General features: G+C 46.5%; 1 protein-coding gene across 3 annotated transcripts in view; it reads left to right on the top strand.

Moving 5' to 3' along the window:
• Positions 1–17,908, top strand: part of NTM (neurotrimin) — an 846,452-nt gene that overhangs the window by 400,559 nt on the left and 427,985 nt on the right. The window contains exon 4 of one of the 3 annotated variants that reach the window (XM_023761994.1): positions 9,826–9,834. The exons of the other annotated variants lie outside the window; for them this stretch is intronic. The gene's annotated coding sequence lies outside the window, so the exon portion shown is untranslated. The remainder of the gene's footprint in view (positions 1–9,825; positions 9,835–17,908) is intronic. 3 annotated transcript variants of the gene reach the window in all.

The following is a 17,908-nucleotide window of genomic DNA, read 5'->3' as shown; positions in this document are numbered from 1 at the left end:
AATTTTCTTTCCTCTATGAAGGTCTAACTTTTATCTTTCACCTTCAATTTCACCTAAACAAATATGGAACCCTTCAAGCACTCATAACTCTCAAGTTTAAGTTTTCTTGATTATTTGTATTACTAGTAGATAGTTGATTCATTTTGTCTCCTCCAATAAGATTAAATAGTGGCCATTTGGAATCTGTCTTGTCTATATGAATGTCGCTTTCCTAATAATGTGATGATATCCATCATAATGTAGCCTTCAGCTGCCTGCAAGGCTGTGGGCAAGGTCGTGATGGATGTTATTACAGAGAACGCGTGCATCCCATGAAGTATTCATTCTTTACGTCAGCCCCTTCTTCAATGCTTTTTGAAGAGCTCCACTTACCTCTGACTTTTGATAACTTTAATGTGCATGTTCATTTTCAATATATTGCTAGTAACCAACATGTAGATAGTCTCTTACAAAGAACTTTCGTGTTTGGCATTGCCCTTGATTTTTATCCAAGCGCTGAAAGGCAACAGATTGGCATCAAGCACACTTCTAGGAAATATCAGAGCCAGAACTAAAAACCAAATCTTCTCCTTTGCGAATGGTATTAATTACATTACAATGCATTGTGAAGTTCCAACACTGTTTTGTCCTATTTTTCATAAATTAAGGAGTGCTATTTGAGTCACTAACTTATTATATCACTTCTCCATGTTTCCAGGAAAGAAAAGGTGCCTTAGATAATTTCCAAATAACTGACTTTTCTTATGCAAGCTATTTTGCTTCTTGTAAAACTTAAGTTTCCTCATCTCTAAAAAGAGGTGATAATCTACACTAATGAAAGAGAAACATGCAAATCGGTGTCACTCCACTAAGCCCACCAGCCAATTAGTCGAGTATGCAAATTAACCCAACAAAGATGGCGGTTAATTTGCATACGCAGGCGAGGAGCCAAGACTGAAGACAACGCAGAAGGAAGCCAAGCCAAGCGCTGCAGAAGGGAGCAAAGCTGCAGAGAAGCAAGCGGGCGGAGGAGGTGGGAGGGAAGCCCACCTCGGCAGGTTTTGCTCCCTTCTCTGCTTCGCTCCAGCCGCAGGAAGCCCTATTCTTGCAGGAATCTTCCTGCAATGGGCCTCTAGTAATCATTATATGAGACTAAATGAACTCAATATAGTTAGATTTTTAAGCTTAGTTATTTTGGCTTACCCATGGCATGTTTAAAACAATGCCCAATATTTAGACAAATTAAGAATTGAGAAGAAGAAGAATTGAGAACACAGATCCTCTTCCCAAGATAGATTGAAATTTAGAGCAGTTGTTCCTAGTAAGTTTGGGGTCAGGTAGTTGCTTGGGTCCTTTGAGGACTATGACCCTTACCTGGAAAATCTCCACGTGGTCTGTACTCATGATGCTTAAGTGCAGGTTACAGTGACCATTACCAGTAAGTTAATGCCTGGGATTAGCTTTAATGGCCTGCTGATAGTCGTGAAAATCTAAACACTTGAAACCATTCTATTGACAGGCAAAATGCACTTTCACATTCACAGTTGCAGCTTTGGGTATTTGGGTTAGCAATTATACTGTTTGAAGTGAAGGATTGCTACACAATTAATAATAGACAATGAATATGCACTTAGTCTATTCACTAGATTAAATCTACATCCTACCAGCTATTATAGGGCATTAGCCCATTGTGGCTGCACACACACATACACAAAAGCTAGTGTTATTTCCTTGCCTTTTCCACTTAATTGTCTCTGGGATGGGCAAGTCTAGCTTTACACTATCAAGTCACTCCTTTCTTCTTGTCCCTGCAGAGTATGCATTTCTACCAGTGAGACCCAGAGTAGGGAGGGAGGGTGGGTTGGCTAGAGTAGGATTCTTTCCTTGACATATAAGTTTGTCTTGTCCTTCCAAGTATAAGGTCATTGCTCTTGATTCACTTAAAGAAAACCAAAATACAAACAAAATCATGGATTAGCTGAAATTCCTTGGGGTCGGTAGTGGCTGCTGAAGGGAATGGTCTATCGAGGTGAGCAGCAACAATCAATGTTCAAACGGAGGTCAGCAGGTGAGGCTGTGCCATCGGATTTGCCTCGGATTGTTTAGTCAATACATGACCTGGCAGGAAATTACTATAAACAAAGGGCACCATCTTCAATTCAGGTGAGGGCGGAGGGGAGGGTCTGGGGCCTAGGATTTCTAGATTAGAAGAATAGGCAGCAGGTTATTTTTCAGGCTACTTTCAACAGCTATGTCTGCTGAGCAGAGCTGAGAGTCCAGAGACGTTCTCTCAGCCCCCCTCTCTTGTCTTCCCATCTTGGCAGGCAGTCATTTGTACCACAGCTGTCTTGATACTGTTAGTGGGTACACACACCCTCCCCTCCCCCCGAGTGTCCATATCTGAGTTGCTACTTGCTTTAGTCTGAGGAGAACCAAGTTTTACTATGGTCAGTTGGTTGCTTTGCCAAATCTAAAGGAGAGTACTTTCAGTTCAAGCTCTATGTAATTATTGGTGTCAAAAAAAGTCTAAATGAATTATTAAATGAAAGTAAAAACTATAGTAAAGATCCCAAGGATCAGAGTCTTTGGTTCCATTCAGCAATAGGGCGCTTAGTGTCCCAGATCTGTGAAATGTGGGACAATGAAGGAGCCTGGAGGATGTGTAGTCCAGGACCTGCATTCCGCAAATATACAGTGGAAACCCTAAGTGATTAAATGATGCCCTGTTCACAAGTCAGAACTCTTTTTATTTTTATCGTTGAGCTAACATTTCCATTCAATGTGGTTATCATCCTTTAGTAAATATAAAAACCAGCTTTTCAGACCTGGCTGGTGTGGCTCAGTGGGTTGAGCATCATCCCGGGCACCAAAAGGTTGCTGGTTAGATTCCTGCTCAGGGCACATGCCCAGGTTGTGAGCGCCACCCCTGATAGGGGGCGGGCAGAAGGCAGTTTTTGGATGTTTCTCATTCTCCCTCTCCCTTTCTTTCTGTAAAAATCAATATTTTTTTTTAAATAGCATTTTCAAATTCAGGAGAGAGGGCTGTTTTCTCCTATGGTTATCTCTAGGATTGCCTGTTTCTAAACTCTCATACTGAGTTAAAACTCCTTTCCCAGTCGGCTGGCCTATACTCTTCCATGCCCTGGGAGAACATGTGCTGTATGTCTGGTGCCTGGTGGTGTGAGGTCAGGAGAAATCATTCCATTCCTGCGAACTTCCCCCCTTATCCTTTGCAACAGGGTTCAGCATCCTCCTTTGTCACTTTTCCTTATAGAAGTCTCCTTAGAGCACCATATAAGGCAGCGGTTCTCAACCTGTGGGTCGCGACCCCTTTGGGGGTCGAACGACCCTTTCACAGGGGTCGCCTAAGACCATCGGAAAACACATATATAATTACATATTGTTTTTGTGATGAATCACTATGCTTTAATTATGTTCAATTTGTAACAATGAAATTGGGGGTCACCACAACATGAGGAACTGTATGAAAGGGTCGCGGCATTAGGAAGGTTGAGAACCACTGATATAGGGCATGTTGCTATTCTGGTCCTATCAGTGATCTGCTCGAGGACAGGAAGCATCATCCATCCCCACCCAGCATGGAACAGCCATAATGAATAGTTCACATAACTTTGTCAAATGATGACTGTAAGAAGGACCCACACATTACTCAAATTTTTGGTAGGATAAAAGAGAAAAAATGAGAGAGGGGTAGAGAAGAAGAGTGAGAAAGGAGCAAGTGGGAAGAGGAAGTTCTAGTGTGGGTGGGAGTTCTGAGGAAGGGTTGAGGTCATTGTGCCTTTCATTTCCTAAATCAATGTGCCCCTCTGGAGCCAGGGCCTGGGACGCTCCATGCTGGGGCTGAGCTGGCTTTATCACCGGCTGCTGGCCTTGCTGATAGAATTGTCCTGGGCGTTCTGGAGTGGAGAGAAAGGCAGCGACTGACAGAGGGAGCGTGCGGGAGGCTCCTGCAGGGACAGTGCTGTAACCTGCTGAGGCGGCTCCCCGTGGAGCCGGGAGCTGTGTGCCAATGGCAGTCCATGTGTGCTTTGAAGCCTCCAGCCTTGGGAACTTCAAACAAGGAGAGAGCAAGCAGACAGATGATCCATGGGAAATTAATATCTAACGGGGCTCAAAACTGCCTCCCTGTCACCTTAATATGCTGCCTGCTCACTGACAGTATTTACTTTCTGAGCATACCAAACATTTACTAAAACAGAGGCTCCCACACCCTTAATTTTTCTAAAACAGAAAACCCTACATTTCAATAACATCCATTTTAACCATTTCCCCTTTTTCCCCAATTCACTTAAAACTGCCTCTTTCTCTAGTTTTGGAAGGTTCCCTTGGGAGCAGAGGTGTGAACAAGGTTTGAGGGAAGAGTTAGGCTGGCAGAGTTCATCCATCCATCCATCCATCCATTCATCTCTCCACTATCCACCTATCGCTCCATCCATCCATCTATTCACTCATTCATTCATTTGAACATTCGGGCAGATAGTTCATCTACAACAATTTTTAATTAAAAAATATAATCTCCTGCTGCATGCCCAACACTATGCTAGATGCTGGTAATAAGAGAAGAATATGTGGTCCTGCCCTTAAGGAACATGTGTTCCACATCAGGAACGAACCATAAGCAGGCCCCTCTTTGCAATCCTCTTGATATGCACTGGCTCACCTGTCCCCCAAGTCCCCACTTGATGGCCTGTCCACAGTGCCCTGTTTTCACTGCCAGTTAGGCTGGCCAGCTAGTTCAGGTTTGCCCAGCATTGCCCAGATTGCCCCAGCTTTAGTACCAAAAATCTCACTTCCCAGGACATCCCTCCGTTTCAGGAAAACCGGGATGTTTGGCCACCCTCCTTCCACCATCTCAGATTCTCAACCAGTGGTTCTCAAACGACCCAGCACCTCCCATCCATTCACTCCCCTAGGGACCCAGGAGGCCTCGCACCATCCAGGAGCTGGTCACAAGTGCAGATTCTTGGGTGCTGCCCGTGACCCACTGAATCAGAAACTCGGGTGCTGTGGGGAGCAGCTATAGGGTTAAGCCTCGGACTGACCTGTTGGCAAAGTCACAAACAAGTCCCAGCTTAGAGGGCACAGTCCTCTTAGCATAATCAGGCTTGACCTTATGAGGCTCCCTAGATCTTATCTGGGAAGCTAATGGGCTGAGGGAGGTGCAGAAAGTGGTCAAAACAAGTGAAACTCACAAGAACAGTGTAATTATGGGAACCACTACCTTGTTTACCTCTGACTATAAAATAAAGGCTCATCTTGCCTCTGGATCTCTCTCTGTGGCCTCAGCCAGGCACAGGGAAGATCCACGGAGAATCTGTCTCCGTGTAAATCATTCTTTGCCGACTCTGTCCACACCTTTGGGAACCCCTGGACCGCCGGGGCTGGACCCCTGCAGGGTGCCACGGTGATCTGCATTTTAATAAACCTTCCCTAGGATTCTGATGAACACTACTGCTCGAGGCCCACTCCTCTCAATTGGTTCTGACTTCTGACCCGTCAGTATTTTTCTGTCTTGAAGGGTTCTCCGAATCCTGCAGGTGACTGCCCAACTGATTGGGTAAGGTAATCATAGCCAGATGCCAATGCTGACAGTATATTTTCTGAGCAAATCATAATGGATGAAGAAGTAAATGAGCAAGCAAGTAAATGAATTAGATTTGATGGTTGAAATATCAGGGAGGCAGCAGCAGAGAGCTGGGAAGCCACATCTGGCAGCCTGGGGACATTTCCCTTGGAAGGGCAATGGGCAGGAGAGACCAAAGCAGGGCCCAGCCTGTGTGTGCTGCCTACAAAATCACCCCCCTCAGACCAAAGCAGGGCCCAGCCTGTGTGTGCCGCCTACAAAATCACCCCCCCTCAGACCAAAGCAGGGCCCAGCCTGTGTGTGCCGCCTACAAAATCACCCCCCCTCAGACCAAAGCAGGGCCCAGCTTGTGTGTGCCGCCTACAAAATCACCCCTCCTCAGACCAAAGCAGGGCCTGGCCTTGTGTGTGCCGCCTACAAAATCACGCCCCCTCAGACCAAAGCAGGGCCCAGCCTGTGTGTGCCGCCTACAAAATCACCCCCCCTCAGACCAAAGCAGGGCCCAGCCTGTGTGTGTTGCCTGCAAAATCACTCCCCCTCCCAGCCCTAACCCGTTTGGCTCAGTGGATAGAGCATCGGCCTGTGAACTGAAGGGTCCCGGGTTTGATTCCGGTCCAAGGCATGTACCTTGGTTGGGAGCACATCCCCAGTAGGGGGTGTGCAGGAGGAATGTTCTACAATGATTTTTGTATAAACTATCTTGAGTATTTGCCCTTCTGTCTTGGGAGCAAATATTTGGAGAGCTGCCTGGGTTGCCTCTACAGGGAGCCAGTTCCGAGAGCCATGCTAAGAGTCCGAGGACCCGGCCTGTCATCTCCGCGTGGGCTCCGAGTGATCCCCAATAAGCAATTTAGCAGGTTCTTTTGAAAACGATGTCATCGCAAACTGCTGTTTCTGTGACAATCGATTTATGCGCTCATATTATGTGTAGTAACATAATATGTGAATCCTTTATATAATCCCACATTGAATAATATATTTGGTCTTTCTATAACAATGTAGAAATGCTGATAATAGGAATTCTCCTACAATGAAAGGGCTTGGGGTAGATGCATATAGAAAGTTAGGAAAGCAGCCCAGACACGTGGTGACCCATGGTGACAACTCTGTTTCTAAGGCTCACAAAGAAAGCATCGATCCTCAGAGAAGAGTCTCGCAGCTGAAGTGTTCTCAGAGGAAGAAGTGTGTTTTCTGAATCTAGAGCATCCCTGAGGGTGAACGCTGGGAGGTCCCAGCCGCAGGGTTCGAAAGGGTGTCTGGCCTGTCTTCGTGGTAAAGGTGCCCTCAGGTGTGAGACGTGCCCGGTACACAGTGATAAACAACACCCGCCAGGCCCTCCCCTTAGGGAGCTACCATTTGAGCAAAAAGGTACAGCGATAAATAACACAGTCAGAACATAGGTAACGTCTGTGACTCATGAGCCCTGAGGAGGCGCTAAAGGGGGAGGCAGACGATGGCTGCCTGCAGGTGGTGAGGGCCTTTCCCGAGGAGGTGGTGTTTGAGTTATGGTCTGAGAGAAGAAAGGAGGCAGGTGCCACAGGAAGTGGATGGGGCTGTACTGTACGCAGAGCAAACACCAGGGGCTGGAGTCTGGACGTCAGTGTGGCCTTTCTGTCGGGACAGAAGAGAGTGGCCAGTGTGGCCACAGCGCAGTGCGTGGGGCAGGGGGCGGGATGCGTTCAGGGAGGAGGAGAGCGGAATCTCTGGCCCTCGATTGGATTTTATTTTAACAGCATCGGGAAGACATTGGAGGTTGTTAAATAGAGTGAACATTTTAATTTACTGGCCACACGGAATTGCTTTGGAAAGTGAAAAGGGCATTCTTAATCATCGCACCTGGACAGTGGGTGTCACGGGCAAATTGGGACTAAGGCTTTCTCTCCTGCTGAGCAGTGTGGCGGGTGGGCCCTGGTTTCTGTGTGGAGCTGACAGTTGAGCTGCCACGCAGACGGTACAGAGAAGGAGGGTGAGAGTGGAAATGCGAGTGGGGGAGGCCAATACGATGTGATGCCTGTGGTCGGGAAGGAAGGCCCAGGAATGGAGTGAACCCCAGCCAGTCAGTGCCGGGCAGGGAACACAGATGAGGTGGCCATTTTAGGTCATCAGAATGAAGAGGCGCCACGTGCAGATTCGAAAGGTAAATTTAGAGCAATTAAAAGGAAGTACTTCTACACCCAGCAGGTAGCAAGGGCACGGAACTTGTTACTCTGAGACCTGGTACAGGCTGACCACCTAAAGAGGGTAAAAGAACGTGAATGAGATGAGTTGCTAAGGGAAACTTAGGCTACTTTGGATATATCTGTAATTTTGGGCTATTCATTTGAAGGCAAGTAACTATGGCGGCTCCATACCAACTTCAGAAGCATGGAAGCACAGAGAATGGAAAATCTTTGCATGTAACTCTGCTGGGAAATGTTCACCTTTTGAATTTCCCACTTCCTAATTAATATGCTCGGACTCTCCCCCTCCTAACCAAAAAGAAAATAAAGCAAAACAGATGACAGAGCAGAAGAACATTCTTTTGATGCTGCCATTCCTCAAACTGCCAAATCTTTGTCTTCTTCCCGTCACTGCCAAATCTCTTCAAATAGCTGGTTATACTTGCTCATCTCATTTTGTTGCCTTTCATTGCTCCTTAGATTAATGCCTTTTAACTTGTATCCTAACAACTCCACGTACATGTCTTTCTCGAGGATGCTCAAAATCTCTTAGCACCGAATGCCATGAGGTCTCTCTGCCGATTCCTCCTTTTTGTGTGCAGCACTGGGAGAGCTCTGTGGTCCCTACAGATTTGAAACCCTCATGTCCTTCAACAGATTTTGACTTCTGTGGGAATGGGGACTGTGACTTATTCATCCTTGCATCCTTAGTAGCTAGCTTAGTGCCTGACACATAATAGACACTCATGAAATATTGTTTAATTAAATGCCCTATAGAATAGCCGATGGTGTTGAGTGCCAGATCCCCATTTCTGATAGATGGTGACTACCCAGTAAATGTTTGTTGAATGAATGAAAAAATGGAACTGTTAGATGGATGAGACAGTCCATGCATGGCTACTGCCCCCTGTAGGTGGGGCACCGTGCTAGGTGACTAGTGCTTGCACTAGTGGGTAAAATAAGACCCTATGGCTATGGTCTCGGTTTCCTCATTGTCCACTCCCTTCCTAGCAGCCTGTGCTGATCTTTTCCACATCCACGGCCCTACAGTCTCTGTCTCTAAAAAGTAGCATCGCCCAGACTGTGTGGCTTAGTGGTTGAGTGCTGACCTATGAGCCAAGAGATCATGGTTTGATTCCTGGTCAGGGCACATGCCTGAGTTGCAAGTTCCATCTCCAGGGTGGGGCGTGTAGGAGGTAGCCAATCAATGATTTGCTCTCATCGTTGATGTTTCTAACTCTCTCCCTTTCTCTTCCTCTCTAAAATCAATAAAAAGACATATTTTTTAAAAGTAGCATTGTTCTTGGAAACATTGAAGACAATGACTTTTTTTCACAAAAATTGTGTGCCACATTATTTTACAATTCAAAGACATTTAGAGATTTACCAACAGTCTCCAAATTTTGCAAAAAATACTAGTCATTGTTTAAATTCCCATGGCACCATTTATAAGAATGTCTCCCTAAGTTTATATTCAGCAGCAGCTCATTTTCTCCTTTAAACACAGTACATATACATACACACATATATTTACCATTCAAAGTGACTGGCCAGCATTCATTAATAAGCTGAACACATACATATTAAGTTGCTGTGTCCCCAGTGCTGGGCTAGATGCTGGAAATTAAATGATGAACAAAAAACCAGATTGTTCGCTCACAACCTCGTAATCTAGAATGGGAGCTACCCAGTACTACCACACAGAATTTATGTGATTCCAGCCTAAATACAAGGCACATTTTCTTTAGAAGTTACTGCCCTTTGTAGACAAAAGTATCCTCCTATATAATAAAAGGCTAATATGAAAATCGACCAAACTTTGGAACGACTGGTTGCTAGATGCACACTGACCACCAGGGGGAAGACACTCAATGCAGGAGCTGCCTCCTGATGGTCAGTGCACTCCCACAGGGGGAGCACCACTCAGCCAGAAGCCGGGCTCACGACTAGCGAGTGCAGTGGCAGTGGTGGGAGCCTCTCTCACCTCCACAGCAGCACTAAGGAGGTCCGACTGATGCTTAGGCCTGCTCCCCGCGCTTAAGCCGTCAGTCAGACATCCCCCATGGGCTCCCGGACTGCAAGAGGGCACAGGCCAGGCTGAGGGGACCTCCCCCCCCCCCCAGGTGCATGAATTTCATGCACTGGGCCTCTAGTATATACATATTTGTGAAACATTGAAAACAGGCCTGGCCACCTTTAGAAGCTGTAAATATGTCAGCAGAAGCTCAACATATGAAGCCATGCCCCAGCTCTAATAGCCTACTTTGCAGACCAGCAAACTCGGCGGGTCTGCTGTGGCTTTCTAAGGGTCACACAGCTGACAACCACGAATCTGGGGCTGGAACCGAGTTACACATTTCCCATCCTGTGTGTTTCCCTTTTATTTCTCTGTAGCCTTTATCCTCTTCCTTCTTCTTTGTCTATAATATTAAAGTATCTAAGAAGCCAATTAATAATGGCACCTGTTTAACTTCACTTAATCCATCCTTTTCCAAACTTAATTTAACCATAAGCCTCTCATTTTATAAAGTGGTTCTGAACATCTCCTGGGACACAGGCCTTTCACACAACAGATTTAGGGAAACCTGGGCCCAGATTTAGAAAAAAAAAAGTTTAAACTCTTCATTTAAATTCCTTCGTCCTCTATTTGTTCATTTTTATCACCCATAATCCCTACCTATACATCCTCTCCAAAAGTCGAATGCTGAGTTATTTTTCCCTGCTCAGAAAATGCCGTGCTCCCCACTGCTGCACCTGTTCTCCCGCATCGGGGGCCATTCCCTCCCTGGGCCCAGCTCAATCCTGCCCACATTCTGAGCAGTGCAGCCAGCTTCCTGCAAGGCTTGCAGCTGGAAGCAACCACGTGCCCTCTCTCACAGTACTTCCAGCCTCTCTACCTTCACTTGGCAGAAAAAAAAATGTATGACTCTTCGCTGTGATTGTCTTTGCATGTGTCTCCTTCCCTGTGGACCAGAGCCTTGTCTTGCTCTTTATAATGCCTGCAGGGCAAGCAGCAGGAAAAACTGAGAAATCTGAAAGCTAGTCAGCATTTCCCCTCTTCTCCATGCTCACTAAATGACATCTCACATGTGTACATCTTTCCCATCCTCATTGTTAAAACCTTAATCTTGGCCTGTTATCTCTTGTCTAGCCCATGCCATGTCTCCCAACCGGTCTCCTTATCTCCTGTTCACCCACCTCCAATCATCCTCCGCCCTCCTACGAGATGACCTTTTTAAACTAGAAATTGGATCCAGTTATTCCGATGCCTTCCCGTCATCGGCAGGAAAGAGCCCCAACCCCTTCACGTAGCATAAAAGGCCCTTCATTGTCTGGTTCCTGACAATCTTTGTCTTTATTTCCTTTCACTCTGTCTCTTCCTCACTCCCCACCCCTCCCCTTCCTCCACAGCCTGTTTTACTGTTGTGAGCCCTTGGAGATTCTGGACTACACAACTGTTTCTGTGCACACCATTGCATATGCCTGGCGTGTTAACCCCCATGTTCCCACACACTCGTTTCTACCTGTACAGTTTCTCACTTTTCTTTGTCAAACATGCATCTGCTAGTTACTATGCTGAGGTTTTTGCCAGTCTTCCAGGATGAGAACATTGAATTGTGAATCAGTTTCCCCCCATTGGGTTACAAGCACATAGAAGCCCTGTTTGAATCATCATCACATCTCTAAAAAGAACCTGGCTATGTAAGGAGCTAGGTATTTGTTGAATAAATCAACAAATCCATACATGGTAACAATTCACGGGGCCAAGGAGGCTCCTGTGTGCAGGTGAGCTACATGCCTATTAAAATAAGACACCAAGCTAAGTGAGAAGAGTCCTGCAAGGGAGGTGGTAGCAGTTGCAGGTGTTTTGTTCTCACCGAAACTGGACCTTGGTTCCCTGAACTTGCGTGAGCGGGCTCTGTAGGAAGCGGAGCCCTATCTGCTGGGAAGCCACACGCCTGAACCCTCCTTCCTGACACATGGACTAAGAGAGTGAAAGACTAGCAAACAGTGTGGGGGGCTTAATTCTTCATTGCAAATTTCCAAATCAGGTGACATTAGCAAGAATCCAAACAACTCCATTTCTCTGCCCATTGCTTCTCCATCCCTGCTTCCACATGGGGGTACCTCGGGTACCTTTGGTACAAAAGGGGATCGGACAGTAGAGAGCAAGTTAATTCTTCTAATAGAATTAATTGTTTGCCCAGAAAACTAGGAACATAAAGGTCACAACTTTACCCTTTGAGGGGTTTGCTATACTTCCATTTCTTGGAAATGATTTCAGGTCCTCAAAGTCTATTTTCACCTTCAGCATCCATCCATCTATGCATCCATCCATGCATTCATCTTCTAATCCATCCATTCATTCCTCCATCTGACCATCTATCCACACATGCATCATCATCCAATCACCTATGCATCTAAGTATCCATCCATCCACATCCATCCATCTGTCCATTCATTGTCCATCCATCCATCCATCCATCCACCCATCCATCCGTCTGTCCGTCCATGTGCCTATCCATCCATATATCATTCATCCAGCCCACCACCATTTGACAGACACATTAGGTGCCTGCCTGTTGCTTGGTAAAATTTTGGGAGAATATAAAGTGTGTTCATACAATTCACAGTTGAGTAAATATTTTTGTGTTATCTTTAAAATTGTTCCATAAATCTGTAATCCTGACCAGTAAAGATAAAACAGTTGAAAATGAAGGTTTCAAAAAAAGCTCTTATTTCTTTAAAATTGTACTGAGGACTGAAAATCTGGAGCTAGAAGACAATATCTTTGATATCTTGGTGGTTTTCTCCACATGTGCCATGGGAATTCAGGTATGTTAAGGGACACTGAGGGGTCCTCTGACACTGCCTCTTTTCTCTTTTAAAAATTCCCTTTAGGGGTCATGCTCTATTTTCTCTTTCTCTTCTTCAACCGCATTCACAAGTCTAACAATATTGAGTGAGAGAGCATCACTATGTTTGAGACTTCCCTCATCCTCCTGAAAAATACACATGCATGGGCTCTTGATTCCTTTGCCTACCAGTCCTGTAACTGGGGCACATTATTTACTTTCTCTATCCCTCGGTTTAATCATATACAACAGGGATGATAATAATATTACCCATTGCACCCCATTATGACTTATAGCTAAAACCTATGTATGTAAAGGTCTTTGCAAATGCCTGGCACTGTAAGCGCACAATGAATAGTGCCAAAGACGATAGAGTTGTCGATGATGATAGTAAAGGTAGACTCTGAGACATTTCGCATTTCCATTTTAGAAATCCTCCCTCTCTTTTATTTATTTTTTTATATTTCTCTTTCTGACACTATTAAAGATTGTTCTCATTAGTAAGGGCATTTTCCCCCCCATCATTTCTCACTTTCTCCCCACCTCTCTTTCCTATGTAGGTTCCTAGGCAAGAAGAAACATGTTTTCCTTACAGATGAGTAACTGCAATATCTATTCGAGTCCTCTGAGCGCAGAGAGAGCTTCGTCACTGCTGGGCTGATGTATCTATATTGGGCCACAGCTCATATCTACAGCCTCCATGAGTATCAAAACAAATCTCCGAAGCAGATGTGAGATTCCGGCTTGAGGGTAGGATGAGAACCAGCCGGGGAGTTTTTATGGCGAGATTCCCTAGGCAGGCTCACAGGACTTAGCATAGAAGTGCACTGATGAATAAACTTCTTGCAGAAATGCAGTAAAAACACACAGCTGAATCATAGGGGACAAAGACACAGGTAGAGCCTGGAGGCATCCACGGAGGCTTGCGTGTGTTCTCTTTCCACGAGTGATCAGAGAGAGCTCATTCTTCCCCCAGAACATGTGTGTGATGTCTGCTCTGGGAAGCCCCTGAGAAACTTGGTGCCTATGAATTTAAGTAGGGCTGGTCATTAGTCACCCACTGCCTGTCAGGTACCCAAAATTCTAGATTCCCAGAGGAAAGCAGGTGTGCAGCAGAAACCACATCACATTGTCTGCACAAACAGCCCAGGCACAAGGGGACCAGCCTTTCAGGTGGAAAACAGTGGAAATCTTCCAGAATTCCAAGGTCCCTGATGCTAGCCAAGGACCAAGCAAGCTTGCCTTTGTAAGGACAGCAGCCTCAGGCCTGCTGTGTTACCTCCTTTCTGCACAGAGACCCATTCTCTTTTCTTGGTAACGGCACTGTTTTCCACTCATTGACTCAACCCTGCGTGATTTCTGAGCCAGTCCTAAGTAGGGTGGGAAGTTAATTAAGAGCCCTGTGGTCTGCGTAATTTATCTTACTACTGATGATCCAGAGTGATCCTCTGGGAGGCCATGCCGTCCCCTATCCTTGGCTCAGCCTCAGCTTCCTTCCTCGCACATTCTGTTCTCCATTTCGCCTGGATCTCTGCCCCAGATCCTGGGTTACCCTCCTGAGTTCTTACCTGCTCTTCCTGGGAGGACGTGTTAATGGGGCTGCATCCTTTCCCTGATGTTCACACCTTCATGGACACACGTTTCTCACCTCATGTGCTACTGGCTTTGTACTTGTGAAAAGGGCCTGGGTTCCAGAGGCCATGACCAGGTTCATGGTAAATAGGTGGATGCTGATTTGGATGCAGACTTTGGGCGTCAACGAATCCACTGGCCTGCTCTCTTGGACTTGCACTACCTAGAATTGAGCCAAGTTTGCCATGGGCTTGGCAACCCATCCTTGGACTGTCAGCCGCTTCCCAAAGGGTGTGATGGTAGTAACCCAGGGTTTCCTCAGCCCCGTGCCTGGCCTTCTGGCTTCTCCATGAGTCCCTTTTATTGAGAACTGAGCTGGCCTTTTGGTGAAGGGGATAATGGAGTCAGAGAGAAGGCCCCTGTCAGCCACCAAAAGAAAATGTCACCTTCTGTTCCCGGTGATCTCTTCTATCTCATCCAGAGTGGCCCAACAGCAACCCTCAAATATGAATAAAGAGCAGACGGTCCTGCCCTCTGACCATGTTTTGGAAATACTTCAGACCAGTGTGACCTGTAGCTTCTTTGCACATCTAGATGAAAACAGAACCCCTTGGCAGGGAGAGGCGAGGGCCTCCCCGCCCCCCTTCTTCTACCGTTTTATGTCTCTCCCTCTGCCCTTCCCATCTCACTTCCGGTTTAAATCTTCTCCTGTCTCTCCATCTGTTCATCCTTCTGTGCCCTCTACCTATCTGTTCTTTTCTTGATGAAAATTAAGAGAAAAACAAGTTGATAGATTTTCCGATAACCTTCCAGAAAGTCTCACTGGGTTACATTTTGCTTTAATAGCATTTAAGCCAATCTGCCTGATGTTGCTGTAAAGGTCAATTAAATTCACCCTAAAAATTTCACTCCTGGCTCATTATAACATTGGAAAATGAATTAGAAGCACATGCTGCCCCTGAGGTTTCTGATATTTCACTAATGAATATGTCTTAGAATGTGTGTGTGGGGGGAAAAAAAGGTGTTGTAGGCCACCCGGCTGCTTGCAGAGTCGCTGGCCTGGCACATATTATTGCCCAGGTAGTGGCTTGAGACTAACTAGGGAGTGCTGGTTAGTCCTGTCTGATCTCCACCTTAGGGGATGTGCCCACTTGGTGAATGCCCAAGGTGTGGTCAGCTCTCCAGCGCCCCCTGCATAGCTGAGCCCAGGGAAGACAATTAGCTCGCCTTTCTCCCCAGAGGCAGCTTTTAGTGTGAGCTCAAGGACTGTAAATTTGTTTTAATAGGAGCCAAAATAAAACAGGATTCTGAAAGTAAATTGTAAAAGCACCTTTGGGGGTGCATCCCAAAGCCACTAACCAATGGGTCTGGGGATTCTGACCCAGAATGTGAGAGACAAGGTCTCTGTCAAGTAGGGGACAGTGTGTGGAGGAGAGAACATGCATTTCTGCCTTAGCTGGGGCCAAGGGTACAGGGAACACAAAGAGCAATTTGGGTCTGACTTAAGGAAGCAATTCTTTAAATATATTTTTATTGATTTCAGAGAGGAAGGAGAGAGAGAGACATCAATGATGAAAGAGAATCATTGATCAACTGCCTCCTGCATGCCCCACACTGGGAATCGAGCCCACAACCTGGGCATGTGCCTTGATAGGGAATGGAACCGTGACCTCCTGGTTCATAGGTCGATGCTCAACCATTGAACCATGTCGGCCTGGCAAGGAAGTAATTTTTAACTGAACTTCCTCCCACTTAAAAGAAAAAGCCACCAGATAAGACAGGAACCTACTTGTTCCTGAGCAGAGGACCCCCCTAGCAGTCTTCCTTGGGGGGAGAGGGGAGGGGTATGTTCCAGGTAGAAGGCTCGGTCAGCCATTTATTTCTTTGTTCCTACAATGTATGTATTTACTGATGTGCCATGGACAGAACCACTGTTGAGCATGGATCTGAGCCCACATTCTGAACTACACAGCCACCTTCTTAGGTACTGAGATTTTGTTTGTTTTTTAATGAAGGTAAAGTTATTAAAAACAAACAAACAAAAAAAAAACCTCTCCATCTCTAAGTATCTAGTATCAAAACCCGTCCTGACGTTCGTGTCCTCCAAGGCTGCGGCTATCCCACTCGCATGAAACTGCACACCGGCTTTGTATTTTAGGGCAAGATGCTCCAATTCCCACAATATTGAATTTCTGTCTTCTGCTTTAAGTATAAACCTAGCTGGATTGACTACAATATACAGAGACGGGAGCCGCTTGGGGAGGAGAGGGAACTCGGGGACACTCCTCCCATATGGCTCACATAGACCCATATGGAGTTTTAGAATTTCAGAGCTGGAAGGTAGGATGAGTTCGTCACCTGGGGAGTTTTACTTCTCAAAGGAGGAAACGGAAGAGGCTTTCCTGAGTAGTAGCACAGAATAAGCCACATCCCCCCAGGGTCTCTGGGCTCCGGGCCGTGTTCTTTCTTCTCTCTGTGGCATCCTCCATCTGTAGAAATGCTTCTGCAAACAGTGTTCTGGAAGACGGAAGCCATCGCGCCATGGGCTGAGGGCAGCCAGCCAGGCAGCGGGAAGGAGGGTGTGGACGGATAGCAGGTCCTTGTCTCTGAATCCCAGACAGCCACCGCCCTTTGCTGTACTGGGCGCCTCCAAGCCGCTCTGAGAAGGAGGTATTCACATGCGCGCGATGTTTCCATTTTCATTTCCTGGTGCCTGGATGTTCTTGTCCTTTATCTCAAACCAAGCATTCATTAGATGCTCTTGCAGTCCTGTTGACCCCGCCGGGCATCAAGCTGAGCCTATTCAGAGTGTCCCCAAGAAGCCCCGAATCTTAGACCCAGGAAGTGGCCGGGGAAGTCACGCGGTCGCTCGTTAGCATCACTGACTCAGCAGTCTAGCCTGGGAGCAGCGGAAATAGAAACTAATGAGGGCTAGAGATAGATGCTGGCCTGAGGGAGGCCCTTCCCTTTTCCTTCTTTCTGAGCTCAGCCTGCTCACCGGGACTCTGAAGGCACACAGCCTTCCTATCTGATTCACAAAACCAGGACACGGGGCCATCTGGGTACAGTCACAGATGCTGCTGCCTCCTCCTCCTCCCTCCTCTGTTTGCCTTCTCTTCCCTGGGCACCCTCCATGAGCTCAGGATGGCCTATTGTCCAGGAACTTGAGCTCAGACTGCCACCTGGGTTTGGGGGGAAGGGGTGGGGACTGTAAGAGCTCGTGGGAGGGGCTACATTTAAAAAGCATGTGACACATTCCTAGTTAGAAATCAGAGCTAGTATACCAAGGTGAGGTAACACAACCAAATTTCAAATAAACCAGTGCAGGCCCTGAGAGTGAACCTGATGAATTTGGGGTCCCTGTAAGAAGGAGGTTGGCAAAATCAAGAAGGAATTGCACGGAGCCTCAATTTGTGAGGCTGTCCCCAGCCTGGGAAATCAGTGGGAATGGAGAAGAGATTAAGGTGGGAAGGAGGAGAGAAGATGGAGTTAGATCCTCAATCCCTGAGTTACCCTGAAGACAAGAAATGGAAGGACTAGGCAGTTTAGAGTGTGATGTATCCTTCTTTGAAGTGTAAGCAGTTAGGAAAGGGAAGGAGGGAGGGAGGAAAGCAATCCAATTAAAGACAAGATAAATCAATGAGAACAAGGTACACCAAGAGGGAAACAGTGAAATCACTCCTCTGCCCAGGGCAGGGCTTCTGGTCACTGGAGCTTTGTCACGTGAGGGCATCATT

Source organism: Myotis lucifugus, unplaced genomic scaffold, assembly GCF_000147115.1.
Source record: "Myotis lucifugus unplaced genomic scaffold, Myoluc2.0 scaffold_225, whole genome shotgun sequence".
Taxonomy (NCBI): Eukaryota; Metazoa; Chordata; class Mammalia; order Chiroptera; family Vespertilionidae; genus Myotis; species Myotis lucifugus.
Note: the sequence above shows the minus strand (reverse complement) of the source record. Positions and strands in the feature narration are given on the sequence as shown.